A 15,520-nucleotide genomic window follows, 5' to 3' on the forward strand; every position below is an offset into this window, starting at 1 on the left:
AAGATCCCCAGCTCAGTGCAACAAGTATTAAACTAAGATTTTGATGTATAATTATAAGGCATGAATGAGCTGAATGAGGGCTATTTTGAGTGAGTGAGTGAGTGAGATGGGATTAACATCAAGATCAAGGATTTTTGTGAGTGGTCTATTTATGACTAGTTGAGAGACATTTATGGGCTGTGCTTGTGTGAAAAAGGGAAGTGAACATCTGAGATTAGATGAGTGTGGGTTAAGGATGACGAGTGGTGAGCTTGAGGGAGGCTAAACCATGAGTAAGATAGCAAACAAACCCAGAATTTCAGAGAGGGTAGCTGTTGTGTTTGTGGGCTGAGTGCTTATGTTTTTATAATGGAGTTTAGAGAAGCATTAATTAACAAGAATCCAAAAAAAACGTAGGCCTGATTTAGGGGAGCAGGACAGCTGAAGTAGTAACTTGGATTTGGCCTAAAAATGAGAGATTTGCTTTTGGGGCTGTTTTGCTTCTTTGGGCAATGTCACACATGGGTAGTATTTGGGTAATCTTGTATTAAATGCTAAGCTTGCTGAGATTGTGTTCAGCCAATGGGATTAAGACAAGTATTAAGGAAGAATCCTAGTGCTGCAATTGAGATTTGGACCCTAGAAAGTAGGATTCAACACCCCAAGTCAGGTGTCAAAGTTTAAGTCCACTTCAGAGGGTTCCGTTGGAGATCCCTTTATGCCCTCCAAACCACATGTTCTCAATTTTTCCCTTTTAGGATTCATGGGCTTGGCACATGAATCACGTCTTGAACGTTTTTAACACTTATAGCGTCAATTTGTTGAAGTTTGGATAATTTGGTTTCAGCTCCCCTTTTGCTGGAGGTGCAGTCTTGAGGAAGATGATGGAGTCCCATCATCCTTTAGACTTCAGCTAATATGACAACCCTTGGGCTTTGTTCACGTCAGGTAGAAGGTGGTAGAAAATTGATGGGACAGCCCCTAGTTCATCCTCAAAGGCTTGGTTCTCTTGTAGTGGCCTCTAGTTGTTTCTTTGGTTAGGGATGAACAAGGGCTGGTTGTCCTCTCTCAAGCCTCTTACTAGGGACTTTTTTGGGCTGGAACTTTGCTCCATTTCAGCACTTTTAGTTGGGCTACATGGCCCTTTCTTTGCTTGGGCTTGTTCCTTACTCCATGAGATTCTTGGTCCTACAAAATGGGCATTAAAGACGTGCTTTGCTATGGGTTTTTTACTCCTCATGGGCTTTAATTGTTATTAGAAATAAAATGAATCCATGAGCTTTAATAAATATTTGTGATAGATTTTGGGTATTAATTTCCATGGGCTTTAAATAACAACTTGTATAGTTTCTCATAATTTTTGCTATGGATTACTTTGTAAATAATATTTTCTTTGGGGCTTTTTGAATAATGACCTTCAATATTTTTCTTGAGAATAATATTTATCATGGGTTTTAAAAAAGTATGGTAACAACCACTATGATGGAATAATGTGATGTTCTCATTAGTTTCTCTATAGATAATCATAATGGACATGTAGGATGAATAATTACCATGAGTTTTGGTAATAAATATTACTAGTCGCAGACCCATGCGATGCATGAGAATATATAATCCATAATTTATTCTCTAAAACTTATTGAAGATAGTTTTCTCTTAAAAAATTGAACTATTTCTAGAAGTATTTTCCAACTCTCTATCTCTACAAATATATCATTATATTATTTTGGGGTTTTTTTTTAGTTATGATATTTGTAACCCAATAATGGAGGGACATGCCAGCACAACATTCGATTTCCTATTTTTCTTCCCATGATGAGATTGTATCATATTTTAATTCTTCTAGATTTTGAGGTGAAACCTTCGTATCAGTTGCTAAATCCTTAATTCCTAAAAGTGATATCTAGTTAGTTGTCAACAAAAAACAATAAGACCACAAAAAAAGAAAAGAAAAGTAAAGTGAAGTTTTATAGGTTAGAATCATCATGTACAAAAACTTATTTACAATAAGGTAAATAAATAAAATACATATTAAACAAACCTTATTTTAGCAAAATGATCAAATTTAATAGACCTTCACTTATATCAATTTCATCAAAGACCAAATTGTCAAATAGAAATGTGCCATTGATTCCATCCATGTCCACTACAGACATTTATCAATGTGTCCATATACAAATCACTCAATTGTCATTGTTCTGAATTCCCACAGAAAACCAAAATAGTGCGTATATGAATTGTAAGTAAGTGAGTCACCTATATTGCCATAACATGGTCAAAGTTGGTGGCAAACTTCCTAAACTCGACCAATTGTTCTTGCCTCGGAGAAGATGTCTATTAGCATTCCAAGTTATGAATTTCAAATGGCTACAGGAAGTTATCAGATTGTATCAGTTGCTATGCCCCAAAAATAGCAATTGTTTTTGCCTTCATTGGAACACATCAGCTATATCATATTGTGTTTAATAAGGGAAGAAATAGTAAAATCCAAAAGAAATAGTATTGTTAAGTTTTTTCTAAAACTCATGTACAAAGTATTCTAGATATTCAAGAAGAGAAAATTATAAAAAGAAAATCAAGTTGTTGAAAAAATAGCATAATTCAAAATCTAAAATTAAAAACCCAATTATTGTTCATATACACATTATTATAGATAGGTATTCAAAAATCAAGAACCAATTAGTTTTCTATCCACAAATGTATTAGCATAAAGCTAGGTACTAATGGAATTGAAAAATAATTCAATTCTTTGAATTTCCTCACTCCTAAAATACCAAGAAATTGCTCATAAGTTAAACAATCCCCAAAGTTATTCATCAACCAAATAGGCCAACTAAGGTCCCAAACACAAAAATTCTAGCCACAACACAACAATATACTTTGAAGAATTAGAGTTTCCTTTAAAAAATTAAGATAAAAAAATTTTAACTGTTACATCCCAAGTTTGATAAACAAAAAAAATTTAAGATTCAAACTCTACTTTCTTTTCTTTGCCATTTTCCCACAATTTCTGGGATACCAAACAGTTAAATTAAACAATAAACAACAAATTATTAGTATATGGAAATGAAAATCTAATATAGCTGGTGTGTATTGAACCATAAAAAGCAAATTATCAAGCACCACCCAAGAAAAGCAACAAATTTATTCATCTTTCCTTCAAAAGGCTCTAAGAAAAGAATGGTTACCAATTGATTAGTGTGACCTTCAATAGGTTAAAAAGCCTCCAGTGATTGTGAGACTTGATCATTGACATCTGTCGAGAAATTGACAAATGAAATAGAGATAAAAATTAAATTAAATTCAACATATAAGACGACTGGAAAAAGAGAACAATAACAATTTCTCTTTGATGAAAATGAATAACACTCTTACTATAAAACAAAGAAAAAAAAATAAAAATAAAAACATCACATTGAAGTTAATTATCATACATTATAGCAAACATATTGAGTGTAACATTCCTACAGTCTAGAGAAGGGCAACCATAAAACAATTTATAACAAACATGATCAAATGCCCAACTATAATCAATTTTGAAATATATATATATATATATATATATATATATATATATATATATATATATATAGATTAATAGTTTTGAGACCATGAAAACTCAATCTCGTTCATCATAAATCCCAAAATTAAAATACATTTTTCTTCCTAGCAATGAGATGGGAATAAATAAAAAAAGAATTAGAATAATACAAAAAGCAGAACTTATTGTGAGTTTATACCGTTTGGACTTGGCTACTAATGTTCACCTCTCATTTGCTTCAGTTTCGTCTGCAAGCTCTAGAGTCACTATCTGTCTCTTGCACTCATTTGATTGGGTTTTGGTAGACGGACTTGAGCCATGACCGAAAGAACGAAAAAAAAAAAAAAAAAAAAAACTATCCCATTGAAAGAATTCCATATAATAGTAGCATCTCAAGAGGCTACGTTAACAAAGAGACACACAACAGATTTGGAGATAAAAGTATCGATGACTATAAGAATTTCATATGATAGTGGCATCTCAAGAGTCTAGGTTAATGGAGAGACATGATAGATTTAGGGATAAAGTAACACCTGAATTTAAGAAGAGACTTAATTAATGGCAATCGGTAAAAAAATTTTAAAAAAAAAAAGAAAGAAGAAAGAAAGAAAGAAAGAAAATTAATGTTGACATGGCGCTGATGTGGCTAAATTGGAGCGTAGCAACAATAAATGTTACACTTCAACTTTTAGTTATATATAGATGAATGCTGTGACATAAGATAGATAGTGATCATGAGTTTATAACATGAAATAAATAAATATCATGGGTCTAATAATAACTTTCCATGGGCTTTTATAAGATGATTGCCATGGGTTTTGAGAATAGATAATTCATAAATTCCATAAGCTTGTAATATTATAGTAATAGGTTTAAGAATCTAAAATATTGTTCATTATTGGACTTTTAAGTGGAATAATTATGATATAGTATTTTGCCAAGTATTAATAACTTTGGGATTTTGATAGAATAATGCCAAATAGTTAGCTTGGGCTTTTAATAGTGCCAATGAGAATTGAGTTTTGATGTTACCGATGAGAATTGAGTTTTGGATATTGCCATGAGTTTAAATCAAGGGCTTTGATCATGGATTTAAATTCCATTGATAAAATTTTTTTGCCATTGACTTGAATCATGGGCTTTACGAATATTGCCAAGCATAAGTATTCTTGGGCTTTAAATAGAATATGATGTGTGTATTGGGTTCATCGGGCTAGTTTGGGCTTAGCTAAATAATGATAATAAAATTGGATAAAATATGAGTTTTTGGGCTTTTGTGACCGTGTATATCATGACCCAATTTAGATAACAAGATATGAAATATTTGTGATTAATGGAATAATAGAGCAAAAATATTTGGGAAAACCCAATAACTTGTTAGTGGTATAAACAGGTGGTACTCAAATAGAATTAGGTGTAAAAAAAAAAGCACCCTAACATTTAGCCCCCTAAGTCACGTGTGATTAAATTATACTATATTTTTTCTAAAGAAAAATATTAGGATCACACGTGTGAGTTTTTTTTTTTGTTGCAAAATGGCGGCCTATTATATATAATGAGATAGGAAATATTTGTGGGCCAATGAGAAATATTCATGGAGGCCCAAAATGATATATGGGTGATATCTTGGTATTTTTGGTGAATAAATAGAAGTGATTAAATAGGGTTAGAGCATTTGGCTTGAGTGAAAAGATTGTACCTCAACCTTTTAGCCCCCTGAGTATGTGTGATCAGCCTGCCTTTGGTCACATATGTGAGTTTGAATGAGTCCATAAGCCTGTGTTGCATGGGTTGAAAGAGAGAGAGAGATGGTGAGCTTGAAAGAGAGAGCTTCTTCCTTTTTTCTAAGACTATAAGAACCCTTTTATCTCAATCCAAACTTCTTCCATCCTCTTCTTCTGATTCAACTCTTCTTGATTGAGTTTTTCTTTTGCATTTGTAGTTGATATAGAGATTTTTGTTGTTGGTGGAATTGGAGCCGCTGGCAAGGTGACACGAGTCCTTCAATAGTAATTGAGAAGGATAATTTAATTAGTGTATCTCTGAAGTGGGTGCTACGAAGAGATATTCTAGTGACGAAACTGTATTGGCCCCAGCCGCTACTGATGTTTTGTATCCAGTGATAAGAGTTTCTGCCAGCCCCCATTTGATTTATGGGTCTTTGTGGGCCCATTATCGATTGGCCTAATTGAATAGGCTGAAAGATTGATAATAAAGTGTTTTGTCGACCCCTTCATAAAGCCAATATCATTGGTGATGTGATATTGTTCCGCTATAAGATTGTATTCCATAATCTGATGCGCCGCTGGAGTCTAGAGATGCTGAATTTATTAGTTGTTTGGTTCATGAAGGAGATATCCAGACACTGTGGTGGAAGCCCCCAAATCTAATCTAGTGAGAATTCCAGCCGTGATGAATCTAGACCCTCCGATGATGGTTATTTAATTCATACTGATACTTTTGTTAACCCAACTATTGGTTCCATAGGTCCAATTGTCATAATGAAGCAATTTAGGGGAAGACCATTGCCGGTAGGATGAAGATTTATGAGCCTATGGAAGAAGTTTCTTCAAGAACTCCTTATCTTCTTACATCCTTTCTTTCCTTTTTCTTCTATTCCTTGTCTTCGTTCATGGCCTTGCATTTTTCTGCCCTTATGGTTCCAGCAGCTTGGTGATAATTACAAGACATAGCCGAAGAAGTATGATGATGGATTTGCTGATACGAATACAAACTTCAGTAATCTTATGCCTCTTTCTTCTTTCTCATCACGTATATTTACTATTGATGTATTTTTCACTTCAGGTTTTGTTGCTGAAAATATAATGGCAATTGGCAAGGGCCTTGTTGATGCTGTTGCGGCTGGAGAGATTGTTTCTGAAGAACTCCAGCTGTGATCCTGCCATATTTTCATGATGTTCCTTAGAATAATGCATCTCCAGGCATGATCTGAAATTGCTAATATTGCTAGAAGGAATTATGTCTTGATACTGTTCATTTGCTCTTTTGTTGTTACCATTGGATATTTAATTATGGTCTCTTACTTCATGGCGGGGCACTGAAAATTTGTTGTCATTGCTCTTGAAAAGATTGATCGTCAAGGGTATTTGGAGATATTGTAAAGTAACATTCCAGCTTTATGGTTAAATCCAAGATCGGTGTTGGTATGAGAGGACTATTGCTTTAGCTGTAGGTTGCTATATCATACGTGTTGTGCAGCTGAATCATGTACTACTTGTGATGATGAAGATAGCTGATCCGAGGAGAATATTGCATTAATGATGGCCGAACTTTATCCTTTGATCAGAGGGATGAGATCGTGTGTCTTTAAACGATGTTTCCCCTCTAGTGGAGATCTTTGGCAACGGCTTTGTTGGAGTAGATTCTTATTTTTTCTCAGGTGTATCTTTTCAAAAATTTGCTTTTGTGATGTATTGTGATGTAATGTAATGTAATCACCATGTAATGTGAAGTATGTTATAAGCTCATACAACCGTAAATGTTGTATTATATGTGATGTTTTGAAAATTGGTTCTAGTCATGCATGTTGTGTTTTATAATTTGAAATCGATTCAGCCGTGTAGACTGTGTTTTATTTAGCCATAAATTTCTTTTGTCCAGGTATTTTGATTGTCAAAAAAAAAAATTACAATTCTTAGGCTCAAAAAATTAAAGTATGGTCATAAAGGTAATATCTATTTTTGAAACCACTCACTAAATGCATGACTATTCTATTTTGAAGAGTCTCAACCATAAAGGTTGTCTTCAATTTCGACTATGTAAAGGTTTGAAATATGAAAAGTGTTTTGATCATTGAAAGATTGAGATAATTGAGCCAAAATATAGTCATGGAAGTTATACATTTTATTTTGTAAAAATAACTTATTGGAATCATGATAATTTATTTTGGAGATATCAAGTTGCAAAAGGTCATCAAGTAAGATTGAAATATATATATATATATATATATCAATAAAATGGTATCTTAAAATATTTATAGTTTTGAAATAAATTTAAGATATTCATGTTTTAAAGTAAAGATAATGCTTACTCTCTATTTCCAAAGCATTTTGCTAAAAATATGATTATTGAGTTAAGTATGATATAGCTCTAGCCATTTGCCATTGATAGGTTTCATGAGATTTTCGCCTTCAGCCATGGTTAGACAATAATAGCTATCGTTATAGACTTCTTTTTCAACACAAATGTCCCCGGATATCAGATTGATTAGGCACTTTAGATCAAAGCCCCCAAGTGTAGGATAGTTGATACCCTTGATGATGCTTGAGATTCTAAGAGTTTCAATGATGTGAATATAATGATTCTAGTAACATAATAGAGTCACCATGGTCTTGAATATGCGTGGGGCTGCCATGGCTTCAACGACAACAAAGCTTCTTTAAGGGATGACCACCAATCAACTTGGTTCAGCGGTTGGCTGCAAGGAGTTTCTTGGATGATTCGAGCTCCTATATTGCGATAGAAAATTCTCATCAGTTTTATGCCTACAAAATAGAGAAAACCCAATGTCTAAGAATCATGATGATGATTGAATTAAATAATATGTTTTATTATATTATAATTTTTTATTAATGGTTGCAATAAAGATTGAGATAAATTAATATATATTGAACGCAAAAGTTTTGATTGAATGATGTATGTGATATAATATTAAAGTAATTTGTATTGAGTGATATTACGATAATAACATCTATTCAATATAAATTTAAAGATAGTAATGTGATGACTTATCTTAAAAGTTCATGGCTCTAGCCGTATATCAGTGAACTGATGGCAGTCCAGCAGCATGATGACATGAGTACAGTAGTGGAGAGTCCATATACCACGATAAGTCTCTCCATGGTTTGATATTGAGAGCATGTATCGCCAAGTTACGATTTGAACTGAGCATCGTGTGGTACTCCTAAGCAAAGATGTCAATGTACTATTTGTTAGATGGAGAAGGCACGTCAGGTACTGCTGGAGGTCCCTTAAATGGTTCTATTATACTGCTAGACAAGAATTCTTCTTCCATTAGATGTGTTCTCTTCTGGATACAACCGTGAGTAATGTACTAGCTTCATTCAGCCTAGTACACTTTTATTTGAGGCAACTAAGCCTCACGTGTCATCAAGAGTAACAATATATACTTCCATTTCATAGCCGGGTTTATTCACATTGTGGCTGTGTTTTGTTGCTGGATGCTTTCTTGTGCTTTCCTTTCTTTTGGATAAAAAAAGTGCTTTTAAACTTATTTTGGGATCATTCTTGATTGGCTCAAAATTATTGCTACCTCATGAATCATTCATGATGGTGAGATGAAGTTGGCTGAGCTTGCGGTGAAGATTGCAGATTTAGAGAAGGAAATCGTAGCAAAGTTAGCGGCACTATCCCTTTTGACAAGTCAAAAGAATTTCATCATGCTATCCTTACCCACCAGCAGTGGCTCCTCCTCCATGGAAATCTTTGGCGGCTTATTGGATTAGGCTACTCATGCTTTAGTTTATTTTCCTAGTGGGCAACTCTGTTGGGATGTAATATGTATCTAATATGTTGCTACATGTTTTGAGACTCTCTAGTTATAAAGACTTCTTTCCTCTTTCTTTTTGTAATAGGAGGAAAAAATACTCTTCTAGGTGCTGTTACTATTCATGTATGTGAAACCATTCAGCTGTAGCAAACTTATTTAGTCATGATTTGTTCATTTATAAGTGTTGTTCTTATTCGTGCAAAAGGTCATTCAATTGTAGGTACCAATACTATACGCGAAAGGACTAGTCAACTATGGACATTGTCTTGTAAAAGGGTTCATGCCTAAAAGAAAATTTTTCTGCATAAAAGAAAATTTTTCTGCATTAAAGAAAATTTTTTGCATAAAGAAACATTTTTCTGCATAACAGAAAAAAAAAAAAATTGCATAACAGAAATAGGAATTTCTCTGCATAACAGAAATTTTTCTGCACAACAGAGGCAGGAATTTCTCTGCATAACAGAAAATTTTCTGCATAAAAGAAAATTTTCTGCATAATAGAAGTTTTTTTTTTTTTTCAAAGAAGGGGCTGTTTATTGCCACTTTTTCATGTGTGCACCTGTTTTATTTTACTGTTCATGTGGGTATATTGCACTGTTCACAGCAAAGGACACCTCCAACTGTAGCTATTGTGCCTCTTTTTTGCAAAAATGATTTTTTGAGCCCAAAAGGGAGGGGAAAAAAATGTTTTGTCATCAAATAGCATTCATTCATTCACGTACATGTATACTAACATACCTATACGCATCATTACCCTTTTCTTTTAGCCATTCACGTGTAAACAGGCAAAGGACACTTCCAGCCGTAGCTACTGTGTTCCTTTTTTTTCTGCAAAAACCATTTTTGAGCCAAAGGCAACGAAAAAAAGTTTTGTGATTTTGAAAGAAAACAAATAGTGCCCATTCTTCTATGCATGTATACAAACATACATATGTGCATTGTTATCTTTTTCTTTTTGACTGTTCATGTGTAAATATTGTACTGTTCATGGCAAAAGACACCCTTTTTTTCTGCATAACTATGACTAGTTAGCTGCTGTAATCTTTTTTTTTTTTGAAAAAAAAACTTTTGTTTCTTTTCTGAAGGAAAGAAAATAGAGTGTTCATTTACATATACATACGTATATATATGTATGTATACTTACATACACACACACATATGAATATATATCATGTTAACTTGCTTCTTGTTGGCTATTATGCAACCTTGAGGGCATGATAGACTTTCACCAATTGATTGGCTCCCTAGTGGAGTCGCCAAAATGTTGAGGGAAAAATTTTGATGTTCCCAAATAGAATATAAGGTAGCCAAGCCAAAACTTGACAATGGGCCCTTGAAATAAGCCCAAAGGCTTTCGATGTTGTGTAAGTCCGCCCAAGTAAGAGATGGAGGCTACACCTTAACAAGACAACAATAAAGCACAATAAATATGTTATTGTAGTTACTTTGTTATATTATTAGTCTTTTTTACAGCGTCATAGTTCAAATTAGTCCTCTAGAAGTAAAGGTGACATTACTCTTAACAGTCCAGAAGTTGACGATTAAATAAATTTATGAAGGAATTCAGTTCTGGGGATCCTTGTGTGTTCCGATTATGGGTATTTATAGTACTTTTCGCCATCATTACATCAATGTTAGGGAAAAATTCAATTGTTACAAATACATTATATCCTTCATCATAATAATAATAAACAAGGATTAAAGGCTCCATAGTTACAAATAAAAGAGGAAAAATAGGATGGAATGAAAGGAGAGAAAGATCCCCAGCTCAGTGCAGCAAGTATTACACTAAGATTTTGGTGAGTGTATAATTATAAGGCATGAATGAGGTGAATGTGGGCTATTTTAAGTGAGTGAGATGTGATTAACACCAAGATCAAGGATTTTTGTGAGTGGTCTGTTTATGACTAGTTGAGAGACATTTATGGGCTGTGTTTGCGTGAAAAAGGGAAGAAAACATCTGAGATTAGATGAGTGTGGGCTAAGGATGATGAGTGGTGAGCTTGAAGGAGGCTAAACCATGAGCAAGATAGCAAACAAACCCAAAATTTCAGAGAGGGTATTTGCTGTGTTTGTGGGTTGAGTGCTTATGCTTTTATAATGAAGTTTAGAGAAACATTAATTAACAAGAATCCAAAAAAAAAAAACGTAGGCCTGATTCAGGGAAGCAAGACAGCTGTAGTAATTACTTGGATTTGGCCTAAAAATGAGAGATTTGCTTTTAGGGCTGTTTTGCTTCTTTGGGCAATGTCATACATGGGTAGTATTTGGGTAATCTTGTATTAAATGCAAAGCTTGTTGAGATTGTGTTCAGCCAATGAGATTAAGGCAAGTATTAAGGAAGAATCCTAGTGCTGCAACTGAGATTTAGATCCTAGGAAGTAGGATTCAACACCCCAAGCCAGGTGTCAAAGTTTAAGTCTACTTTAGAGGGTTCCGCTGGAGATCCCTTTATGCCCTCGAAACCACATGTTCCCAATTTTTCCCCTTTAGGATTCATGGGCTTGGCACATGAATCACGTCTTGAACGTTTTTAACACTTGTAGAGTCAATTTGTTGAAGTTTAGATAATTTGGTTTCAACTCCCCTTCCGTTAGAGGTGCAGTCTTGAGGAAGATGATGGAATCCCATCATCCTTTAGACTTCAGCTGATATGACAGCCCTTGGGCACTGATCACGTCAAGTAGAGGGTGGCAGAAAACTGATGGAACAACCCTGAGTTCATCCTCAAAGGCTTGGTTCTCTTGTAGTGGTCTCTAGTTGTTTCTTTGGTTAGGAATGAACAAGGGCTGGTTGCCCTTTCTCAAGCCTCTTATTGGGGACTTTTTTGGGTTAAAACTTTGCTCCATTTCAGCACTTTTAGTTGGGCCACATGACCCTTTCTTTGCTTGGGCTTGTTCCCTACTCCATGAGATTCTTAGTCTTACAAAATGGGCATTAAAGACGTGCTTTGCCATAGGTTTTTTACTTCTCATGGGATTTAGTTGTTAGTAGAAATAAAATGAATCCATGAGCTTTAATAAATATTTATGATAGATTTTGGGTATTAATTTTCATAGGCTTTAAAAAACAACTTATATAGTTTCTCATAATTTTTGCTATGAATTACTTTGTAAATAATATTTTCTTTGGGGATTTTTAAATAATGACCTCTAATATTTTTCTTGAGAATAATATTTATCATGAGTTTTAAATAAGTATGGTAACAACCACTATGATGGAATAATGTGATGTTCTCATGAGTTTCTTTATAGATAATCATAATGGACACGTAGGATGAATAATTACCATAAGTTTTGGTAATAAATATTATGAATGTTGTGACGTAAGATAGATAGTGAACATGAGTTTATAACATGTAATAAATAAATATCATGGGTCTAATAAGATCTTTCCATGGGCTTTTATAAGATGATTGCCATGGGTTTTGAGAATAGATAATTCATAAATTCCATGAGTTTGTAATATTATAGTAATAGGTTTAAGAATCTAAAATATTGTTCATTATTGGAATTTTAAGTAGAATAATAATGATATAGTATTTTGCCAAGTATTAATAACCTTGGAATTTTGATAGAATAGTGCCAAGTAGTTAGCTTGGACTTTTAATAGTGCCAATCAGAATTGGGCTTTAAATATTGCCAGCGAGAACTGGACTTTGATATTGCCAATGACAATTGGGCTTTGATGTTGCCAATGAAAATTGAGCTTTGATATTGCCAATGAGAATTAGGCTTTGGATATTGCCATGAGTTTAAATCAAGGGCTTTGATCGTGTATTTGAATTCCATTGATAAAATTGTTTTGCCATGGATTTGAATCATGAGCTTTTCGAATATTGCCAAACATAAGTATTCTTGGGCTTTAAATAAAATATGATGTGTGTATTGGGTTCATAGGGTTGGTTTTGGGCTTAGCTAAATAATGATAATAAAATCGGATAAAATATGAGTTTTTGGGCTTTTGTGATAGTGTGTATCATGACCCAATTTAGATAATGAAATATGAAATATTTGTAATTAATGGAATAATAGAGTAAGAATATTTGGAAAAACCCAATAACTTGTTAGTGGTGTCAACAAGTGATACTCAAATAGAATTAGGAATACGTTTGGATCCGGCGTTTAGCTGTGTCCACGTTTTTTTTTTTTCAACGCGTGTTTGTTATTGTTCATTGGCCATGAACAGTGATTTTAGGCCAATGAACAGTAACTTTTGGGATGAACAATGTTTTTTATCCATTTAAAAATTATTTTGCTACAGTGTTTTCAGTTTTCAGTTTTCAGCAATAAATTCTATCAAAACGGACCTAGGTGTAAAAAAAAAAAGTACCCTAACAGAGTCTTAGACCCAAAGTGATTAAGCAATGATTAAATAATGTAACACATTATTTACACAAATGGATAGTCCATTCCACAATTTTCAATTATCAGATCTAAAAATAATAATAATAATAATAATAATAATAATAATAAAAGCTATAATCACTCAGAGAAGAAACAATTATAATCAGTTATATTTACAAAACATGTGTGCAGTCCTAAACTCTCTATGTAAGCTTAATAAATGGACTTCTCTTACCAACCCAATGACAGTGACTTGAGAACAACCGAATTCTTGTACATGAACTTTCTCCCTGAACAAAGCTCATTCACAATGATCCTAGAACTTCGACACACCAAATAAGTCTCTAGAGGTTTTCTATCAATGGACTTTCTAACAGAGGTTAAGAGTTTGTACGGTTCGGATGAACATTTACAATATTTTAATATCAGCTTAAGGCGAGAAAATCTCACAAGGAGAAACACTCAGAGGAGAAGAATTGAGAGATCTCTTTGGCTCAAGGGGATTTGGCTATTAGATCTACTCTTGTATGCGGCCTCTTACTGTCACTCTGTAGCAAGGATTTGTTCTGTATAGAGAACAGTATGTTAAAATTGAATAGCCATGGCTATTCAACAAATTGGTTTACAATTCATGTGATTTCAGTCAAGCAAATTGAGATTCAATCCATTGAAATTTCAGAGACTACAAAGTTGTGCCAACTTCAAATGGACACATCTCATTTCAATTAATTACAGATTCGGTTAAATTTTTTTTTTTTTTTTTGAGGGGGAAATTTCTATTTATTTTAAAAGCCCAAATATTTGTTTTCCAATAAAACAAGTTCATTTATAAATTTAATATGGTGTTAAAGATATGAACAATTTCTCTTATTGGAGTGGTTACAAGAGACATTTAAAAATATATAGAAAAAAAAAAACCATCATGTCTATACCTAAATGAACATACATTTGTAAATAACTAGTGCATCTATCTAGGATCTGAAAGCTCGATATTGCAAATAACTAGAGCTTGTTTAGACCCCAACTTTAATTATGGCTTGATTAATATTATGCTTAACACACTTGATGTGGAATATATGTGACTAGCAAATTAATTAATCGAAGCACTCAACAATTGCATCGATGAACAAATAAGTGCAAGCTAAAATGGAAAGGGCAGTGGATAAAAGAATAGCAAACCCAAGATAACACGGCGATTTGTTATCAAAGAGGAAACAGAAGAACTTGGCAAAAAACCTCTCCGCAACTCTCCAAGTCAAAATAATCCACTAGTGAATAAATTGGAGTACAAGGATATCAAAAAAACCCTCCAAGTCTAATCTACCCAAACTATTTGAGCCCTCCAAGCTCTAACTACCAATGGACTTCTTGGAGTCCTATCTTCACTAGGTTCTCGGATCCTACAATATCACCCAATTGCACTGTCAAGTCTTGCCAGCTTATTTTGGCAAATATCAATGCTTCTTAAGCTCTGAAACACTCTCTACATTATGAATAGGTATGGGTCGTGTTTGAGTACAAATCTCCTCTCAATGGTATAACAATGGGAGAGGAGAGGAGAAGAGAAAAGATTAAGGATTTCTCTCTTAAGAATGTGTAGCTCTCTCTAACAAGATAGGTGTGTTGTAAAAACCTTTCTATATTTTCTTCTGAATAGTCTCCTTACAATTTTGTGGGAAATGATGGTATATAGAGTATGAGTGAAGGGTATAAGAGTTACATTTAAAATCCCAACAGTCAGTGCATTTCGAGGGTCATCTCATGAGTTGGCTAAGTCGTGAGATGAGTCACAAAACTCATTGACTCTTCAGTTTCTGGCATGTGCTTTTCATGTGACTTTTAACTGTCCTGATCAGATTTTCACCAACTTAATACTAAACCCATTACAATTAAATCCCACAAAATAAAAGGAAATAAGTTAATGAAATTACAACATTTTTTTTCATGAGAGAAAGCCAACATAAATGATATGTGAAAAATCATAACTTAACAAGATCTATCCCTAAAATTGTAACGTCATTGATAGAAATGCTTTCCATCTTCCTTTTGGCTACTATTGGCTCTTCTACAATTGTTTTCATGAAAAAGGCTAGTTGTATTTATGTAGGTAGTTGCAAGGACGGA

The 15,520-nt window shown here is 33.7% G+C and overlaps 1 pseudogene; it reads left to right on the forward strand.

The window, feature by feature from the left end:
- LOC142634704 (uncharacterized) overlaps window positions 1–6,417 on the forward strand; it is a 36,862-nt pseudogene extending 30,445 nt beyond the window's left edge.
- Window positions 6,418–15,520: the final 9,103 nt, after the last annotated feature.

This window comes from Castanea sativa, chromosome 5 (genome assembly GCF_040712315.1).
Source record: "Castanea sativa cultivar Marrone di Chiusa Pesio chromosome 5, ASM4071231v1".
Classification (NCBI taxonomy): domain Eukaryota; kingdom Viridiplantae; phylum Streptophyta; class Magnoliopsida; order Fagales; family Fagaceae; genus Castanea; species Castanea sativa.